Here is an 8,750-nt window from a genome sequence, read left to right on the forward strand (position 1 = left end):
TCCTGCCCTTGCACCGCTCCGTTCTGCATGTAGAAATGTTGCAGTGGCTGCACTGTAAACTGGGCTGGAAATCTGATATGAATGAAAAAGAGTTGGGGAAGGAGGAATGAAGTGGTTGTGAAGGACAGCAGGACAACAGGATGGCAATGCAGGGTGATGGAAAGAGCAAGAGCAACGCTTGTAATCCAGCACTGCTGCAGGTCCAGAGTTTTGCAGTCGTGTGGGGAACCAAGGCAGTATAGTGGTTGTAGAGAAGAGAGAAGATGACTTGCCTGTGGGAATAAGGGAGGATGTTTATTTCTGTTTCCTTCTCACATTTCTTCAGTTAGTGTACGGTTTGGGGACCCTCTCATAACGTACTCTCAATCTCTCTACTGCAATACTGGGACAAATTTCTCTTTTTAGCATGCTTCATATATTTAATGTTGCTGTGGTGGGGACTATCTAGAGGTGCTGTTATTTGTTTATATCAGTGATCACAGAACAAATTTATTTGACTTCTCCCCCCTCAAAAGAAGACAAAAAATTTCTTACTTGAATCTCTGGACTAAAGTACATTTTTAGTGCACAGTTGCTTAGTGGGTGGACGTGCAATGATTTCTGGGCTGAGATTATGGTTCACAATGAGAGAATTTTACCTTGAATAGGCAGACAAGGTGTCCATACATGGGGAAAGAATTATTGTTATTAATATGTTTATTAATACAGTGTACATGACTTTGTTTACAGGAAGTGTTGTTGCCCTTCTGAATGATTGCAAATTTCAAGCCTTTATAATTAGCTTCTTATCAGAAAATAAATCAATGTCACTAGCCAAGGTAACTTCTGAACATGACTTGCATAAACCTGTCACTGAGCAAGGTTCATCGGAACTCCATTTGTTCCTTATGAAGGAATGGTAACAGCTTGGATGTGACAAGCCCTACCAGGGTGAGGTATTTAAAGACCCCCAACTTTCCCTGAAATAGTGACAATGCTGCACAAGATGATCCACCTAGATTTTTCCCCCCACAGAAGATTCATGGCCCTTGGATAGACTGAACCTTTCTTTTACTGCTCCTCATGAAGCAGCATTTGCTAATTTAGAAATACTTCTTTTGGCTGAGCTGAGTGCGGATGGACTTGATGACTGCCCCTGCATATGAGGAAGATACTTAGGACCTTTTTGTAGTGAGAAGCCACAACTCACACATGGTCTTCCACCCACTGTTTGCTAAAGAGCTGGGGAGACAACTTAGAAAAAAAAAAAGAAATCAGCATACCAAATATTTTTAAACTGTGGTGTGTATCTTATTACAACAGAGTATTGTATTAGCTTAAATATGGGATCAGTAATTATACATTTAAGGTGCATTAGTGTGGATTTTTACAATTTGTTTTCCTGCTCTTGGATTTACTTGAGTATGACATCTCTAATACAGGTGTATGTGTGTGCATGTATTCTTGATGTATAAAGATCTTAGATCATAATATTAAAAACTTTCAGGTCAAGTGGGTGGGTTTTTCTTAGTATTCAGAATATTTTAAAATGAATTCTGATTCCTTGTTTTTACTCAGTGTTGGGGTTCTGAAATTTATTATGTTATATCATACCTTGTTTAGCTGGTATCTCTCACCTGTGTTTTTGGTCAGTAAGAATGGCAAAATTCCAATTTAGGAGAGAACAGGACTAAAATAGAATATTTACGTTGGAAGAGACCTGCAATGATCATCTAGTCCAACTGCCTGACCAACTCAGGGCTGACCAAAAGTTGCATGTTATTGCGGGCATTGTCCAAATGCCTCTTAAACACTGACAGGCAATTTTGGGGTTCTGGGTAGCAAACGGTGTCAAAGTGGGTCTCCATGAGTAGGTATATGGATGACAGGAGAATGTTTACAAAGGATCATAAGGTTTTCCATCATGATCTGCAAGGAATTCTTGATACTTTATGTAAGAAACTAAAAAAAGTACAAAATAAACATACCAGTGGATATAAGATTGTTTTTTTGAGTAGAGAACTTTCCAGTGGGACATAAAATGGACTGGTGTTAGCCCCACTCTAAGTGACATTTTTATCAATGATGAAAGATATCAAGTTGATAAAAATTAACAAATAAATCTTAAATAAAGGGTGTCATCCCATAGGTCATTGATACAGAATAATTGGGATCACTATGTAAAATGGGCAAAGTCAATAATACATTTCAGTTGCTACAAAACCCTTTACAAAGTCCTAGGTGGAAGAACAAAAAATGAAGCCTGTGCTTGGCGATAAGAGGACTTTGTCATGCAAAACAGTGACTCTGGAAAAGACTTGGAGAGTGGTGGTTGATTATCAACTGAACACGAGCTCTGGAGACTCATTTGCCAAAATGCTGACTGCAATCCATGAAAATACAGACAGAAGCACCAAGGAAAAGGGAGGAGGTCCAGAGGCCTCCACTACTATGGCTGTTTCAAAAATAGTGTGCTCAGTTTTGTAGTCTACAGTGCTGGAAAGAGACATGAGGGTGGTGGAAGTGCTGGGAAACCTTCCTGAAGATAAAACGCTTCATTTATTCAGAAGAGGTTAAGGGATGGTTTGATACTTACATGGGGAACAAAAAATTGGTAGGGCAACTGACTTGTTCTATTAGTTCACCAAGATATATTAAGATATCATAGCTGGAAAGCGAAATTTTACAGGTTCACCTTAAAATAAGGAATACATTTGAACTGGAAATACTGATTTATAATTGAAAACCAATCAATAATTGCAGTCAGTTCATCACCCTGAGAAATCTTTAAATCAGCTCTAATTCAAACAGGAATTATTTAGTGAAAATCCTACAGCCTGCATTAAAGTCAGATGAAGAAATTGCAAGGATCACTTCTGGCATATAAGTGTATGAATCAGTAGTTTTGTCGTGTGCTTTGGGAGCTTTGGCTGCGTTCTCGTTCAGCGGTCTTTTCCTCTTGTAGATTAGTCCTGGAGGCTTCAGATCTTTTCTAGATTCATAGCTTTTAGGGCTGGGCTGGCAAGGAGTCTGACTCCCCGAATACCAATGTTTGAACTTGAACTCATTTGCTTCCCTAGGCTAAATCATGTCAATTCTTTTTCTTCTTTTGCATATCATTTTTTGTGTCTCCAGATCTTTTATATGTTTTCCTGTATATATATATGGATGAAAACTACAAAATGGAGCTGATAAAAAAGTTACCTGATTTTTCAACTTCTTAGTTTTATAATGGTCAAATAAATGCTCTGCAATGGGTGAAATTTACTGGCATTTTTGTAGGAGATGCTCCATATCGTGAAAAATGGGCTGGTACAGAGCTCTGGAACCATTTATATCCACTTGCATTCTGATTACCAGCTTGCACTGGGCATCCTTAGAATTGGTCACTTCTCTAAAAAGTAATTGGAGCACATTAAAAGGTGATTAACAAAATGACTAATCAATTATGGAACATAATACCACATTTCACTCAAAGTCATTTTCCATATTTAGCCAGAGCCCTTAATTATGTTTTTACACTGCTTTGGTTGATACGATTTTTATTAGATAGTACTGACTGTGTATGAAAAACAAAATAGTTGCATTAAAACAGATGGGTATTTGACTTCAAGATACATCTTTAATGTGGGGATTACTGGGCAGAAACCTTTGAATCTGACCAGATAGCTGCAATGGCTCTTTCTATAAAAATAGGTGAGTATTAGAAATCCCTAGCAGGAGACAGCAGTACCTACGAGAAGGGAGGCTTTCTGTCGTGAACTGCAATGCACAGAAATATTTGCAGCTCAGAAAGGTTGACAAGCCAGTGTGCTGTTCAGGGTAACAAAGCTGTTACGCAAATCCCCTTGCAGTCGTCGTGTCTCGTTTAGTTGACATCCCACTACTTTGCTTTTCTCTAAAAACTTTTGAGTATTCTGGAAAACCCTGCCTTATCAGTTTAGTACGGGCAAAGCACGTTTCTGCAGCAGCTATTTTCAGGAGCTAAGGTTGGCCATTTGAAGCTCTGTCCCACCTTCAGCTCTGCCCAGTTTGGCAGCAGGACTGCTTGACTCTCGTTCCGCTGCGTGCTCCCACTCACGGGGCGCGCGGTTTTGCGGTTCTGTATGTTGCACGCGCATCAGAACTGTATCATGTTACAAGAAAACCCTACGCTGGCAAACAGCATTCACAGTTTGTGCTTTAAGCATACCTCAAGGACATCTGTGTATGGTAAAAATAAAAATAGCCACACTGGAAAGCACATGGAAAAATTCTCTAGATTGTAAAATAAAATGATCCCAGCCAAAAATATGCTGCGTACCTAGCACAGAAGTTCACCCTGATTTTAAAGTCCTGCTAACACTGGAGGTGGTCTGGGGACAAATCGTGGGGCCACTGGAGGACCTGTAGCATGACTACACTGGAAGGTGCAGGCAGAGGTAGATGGATCCGCAATGGGGCTGGGGGCTGTGTGGACACCCCAGGAGCCTGGGGGTGCCTGCACGTCCTCGGACAGTGCAAGTGGCAAGTGGTGCAGTCTGTGCATGCCGATACTGAGCACTTTGATGTCTTCCCCAACGTAGGCCGGCATCATAGAAGTTAGAGAGGCATGGATAGCCTCGCAGCCTATGTTTTGGTAAAATACGGCATCATCCTATAGATGGTTTGGGTGTAAGACTTTTCACTTGATTTTATAATAGTTTTGTTCTGTTTCAGGAGAAAATTATACCTACTTTGTCTATCTTGCAGATGTAGCGATCAAACCAAATACACAACAACACCCTTGTGAAAGACGGTAAAATTCTATTCTCTGTTAATGTCACACAGCAATAACTCTCAAATGCAAATCCACCCGCAGCTCTGATTTTGCGGTGCACTGGTCATGATATGAGTTTTATTCTTGAATTATATATTCATTGTTATTTTCAATACAGCACACCTATTCTTTACTTGTGTTACAGTAACCCCTAGAGGTCCCACCAGATGGTTTCATCATGCTACATGCAACTGATGTAATGAAGTTAATTTTATTGAGTATATTTGGTTCCCTGTACCCCAGTGTTCATGATTCATCATTTCTTTTGTCAGTGAATAGTGAGATAATGAGATAGCAGGTTGACAAGGGCAGAAATAAATTTAAGTTTAAAATGATGGATGTGCCTTGTGAACAAGTTCAGCCAAGTAGGACCTCAGTCATCCTATGGGAATTGCTGGGTCAAAGCTGACTCAGAATTAGTATTTATGAATACTCTATCAAAATGGAAATAAGAATAATGATAAATGTCTTCTTAATACACATAATAACTGATATTTTCCACTACCTGATGTTTCTTAAAATATCTACTCACCAAAGTTGAGGAGAACAATACTTTAAATATCATCAGAGCAGAATTATGTCTGCCTGCTGTGATGCAGTGTCTGTTCGTCATACCAGATAATAAAAGTACATGTTTTGTACGATGTGGACATGATAAACTTTGCAATGTTCTTGCCTGTCCATTTCCTCACTTTTAAGAGTTGGGGTTTTTTAAGTGATAAATGTCATACATGTTTTCACACAGCATTGCAGCTTAGGAAGTTGAACTTTTTAAATGAGAGGTTTAGGTTTTGGGGTGATGGTAGTTACTGTAACGTTGTGATAGTTATACTTTATGTCTAGGGAAAACTTAAGAAAATATTTAGAGTTGAAAACGTTTTAAAATAGTTTAGTTTAAATCAAAGGAGTTAGGTGCCCAGATGCATTTGAAATGTCCAGAGTATGACTACTGCATCTTTAGACATCTAATTCTCTTCAAATATCTGCCCTTTATGCAGTGTTTACATGCAAAAACTGTGCCATTTGTAGCTACTGTTGTGTTTTCTGGCATGAATGTGTTGATATATATGATGTGAGCATTGCAGAGGTATTGAGAGAAACTCGCATCTTCAACCAACATTTTTATATGATAGAAAGTGTGTGTGAGACCAGATATTACATTCTTCTATCCTGGTAGGCGTGACATTTTTAATCTGGTTAACACATACTGCATTTTGTATACAGGTGCGGTTAAAAGAAGGTTGTGTGCTGCTCTGTAGCAGGTGCCGAGTGTTTTTTGGCTTTTACTAGGCTTTCGGTGTTACGAGTCCTGGAGACAGGGGAGCATTAAACATTTCTGGCCACATTAAATGAAGATTGATCCCATCTGACTTGCAATTTTAAGTACTTATTAGTTTATTTAATAAAGATTTTGAGTGCCTTTTATTATGTCGATGTGTGTGATTCACAGGCTTAGGAGACATGGCACGTTCAGCCTCCAGCTCGAGAGGATCTGCTGTGTTGGAGACAAGCACGTTCTCATTCTTGAACCCCACCCCAGGCCGTGTCTACGTTAGAGCTGACGAGGGCTGGGAGCGGGATGGTTGTGTCAGCCACCGCTTCCCATCACAGGCTTGCCTGTGTCTACAGACTGCCCGTTCGGGTGTGCTGAGGTGCCTGGCAGAATATTAAACTGCCAGACAGATTTAGATGGAGAGTCCCTTGGGCTGTGCCTGGGGTTGCGCTTGTAGGTTCGCTGTCTGAATACAGAGTACGTCTGATCCACAGGGCAGCCTTAGGATGACCCCGGCACGCAATGTGGAAATACCCCTCGTCGCTGAGCATGGCCAGCTCTCTAAGCTGGAAAGTTAGGTCGAAGATACATGGCTATGAAGGCGGGGGGGAGAGAGAGCGAGCAATTTCAGCTGAGGAAACATCCATGACCTCGACATGCCTCAGGCATGATTTCGTAGCTCTCCACTGGTGATAATCCATGTTGGCTCAGACCCCAGATGGGATCAGACAGGTCAGCTCCTGCTTAGAGATTTCGGACTGGGGAGCAGAAATAGAGCTCTAAACTGAAGGAAGAGAATGACAAGTTTTAGGATTAGTCTAATAACGATTACATTTGGCTTGGCAGTAGCAATGCCACACACTCATGCAGCGTTTGGGAGCTGCTTCCTGACGGCACCACATAAGATGCCCCTGGAGCAGCATCCAGGCTGCGTATCGGGGCATTCCCTCGACGTGGCTCTGGAGCCAACCACAGAGCTTGCTACTGGCCTCACTGGGCAGTTTATCTTTTCTTTTACTTACTCTTAGTTGGAGCAGACCGAGAGCCTGATGACAAGAATGACCGATGCATGATTTAGCTTCTGCAGATGGTCAGGACGTGCCCGTCTAATTTCTTGCATGTAGGGGCCAGAGGTAGAGAAAACAAGGAATTTAATGGGCACTGTCGAGTAGTTGCAAGGGACGCGCTCCTAGTACTCTGCAGTGTGATGTGAGAGTCACACAAGGTAAACAGTGAGGATAAAATCTATGTATTTTAAATAAAAATCTCTGAGGACACTGGGTTGTTTTTGCTTTATGGGTCTCTTAGGGCTATGTAGGAAGAATGTTTCTCTACCTCTTGAAGGCTGCATGTTGCTGCAGTTTGCAAGGTTGGTGGGGTTATGTTACTGATTTTATTTTCTTAGGAGAAAAGGTAAATAGAAAATTATTCGTTTGCACACCCTGGCATGAGTTGGACCTCAGGAGTCCTGTATTGAAGCTCAAGGTGACTGAGAAACAGAAGATACTTCATTTATTTAACCTCCCAGTGAAGAGATATGTTCAATTCTTTATTACGTAACTGCTTTTTCAGAAAAAGTCTGTATTTTTCCATGCATCTCTGACTCTGTTTCCAGTTATTCCAGTAAACATGGGTGTGTAGGAAGAAGGGGAATAATTGCTTTCTAAATGGTTGAAAATAATGCAATTAAACCCCTGTAATCAGATGCTGCAGGATGTGGCTATTCATTTCAAGGTCCTTCTTGCTAAAGATCTATCCTGCCGTGATCAACCAGTGGCAGTTCTTGGGCTTCAGATATAAATATTCAGGAAGGCAAAGCTGGGGAGATCTTCAGATTGAATTTATCCACGGTGATTTTAAGCTTGGAGTGACAAGATCAGCTCTGGAAAAATAAGGAATGAGCTAGCTAGTTACCAAAACTAAACAACCGTTTTAATGATCCTTTGGTTGCTTTCAGTGCAGGTGCTTTTGGATGAAGTTCTGCTCTCAGACAGTCCCCCACCCCTACTGTAGATGTTCCCACCACTAGTTTTTTTTTTTTTATAGCATCGTCATTGTTTCCGGGAACAGAGAAAAGAGAATTTGATTATGTTTATATCATAGCATCATTCAAGAGCTCCATTGTGCTTAACTGTGCAAAAAACAGATTAAGAGAAACTCTCATTCCCAGAGAGCTAAGGAAGGTGAACAACAAAGAACAGAGGAGGACAGGACACAGTCAGATACGGACATATTACTATTATATTTCCTTTCTATTTTCAAAGGTAAATAAAGCAAGAGACATCTCTCAGCCAAATCATCCATTTAATAACTAATTTTTCTGTAATGTTAGGACACGTTTGGGTGTTGAGTAGAGACGCATATAGAGGGAGGTGCCTTAGAGAGATGCTCAGAGAGGAAGAGAGCATTCAGAGCATGGAGCACAAGAGTCAACACCTCCTCCAGGACTCCGAGATAATTCTGTTCTTTTTGAATGTGTTTTAGCCCACTGGCAGCCTTGCCTGTTCTCACTTCAGAGAGAGGTGGTTATACTGTAGTACGTACAGTATGACTGCACTGCTATTAATACAGCCCCAGGGAAAGGGAGGACGGCATGGTACGGTACGTGTGAAAAGACATCTTGTGCTGGCGGCATCTCATTGAGTCATTCCATCCTGTCTGCGGCTGCGGGGAGCAGTCACTTCAGGGCCGTAAAGCTGC

Source organism: Phaethon lepturus, unplaced genomic scaffold (assembly GCF_000687285.1).
Source record: "Phaethon lepturus isolate BGI_N335 unplaced genomic scaffold, ASM68728v1 scaffold10629, whole genome shotgun sequence".
Classification (NCBI taxonomy): Eukaryota; Metazoa; Chordata; class Aves; order Phaethontiformes; family Phaethontidae; genus Phaethon; species Phaethon lepturus.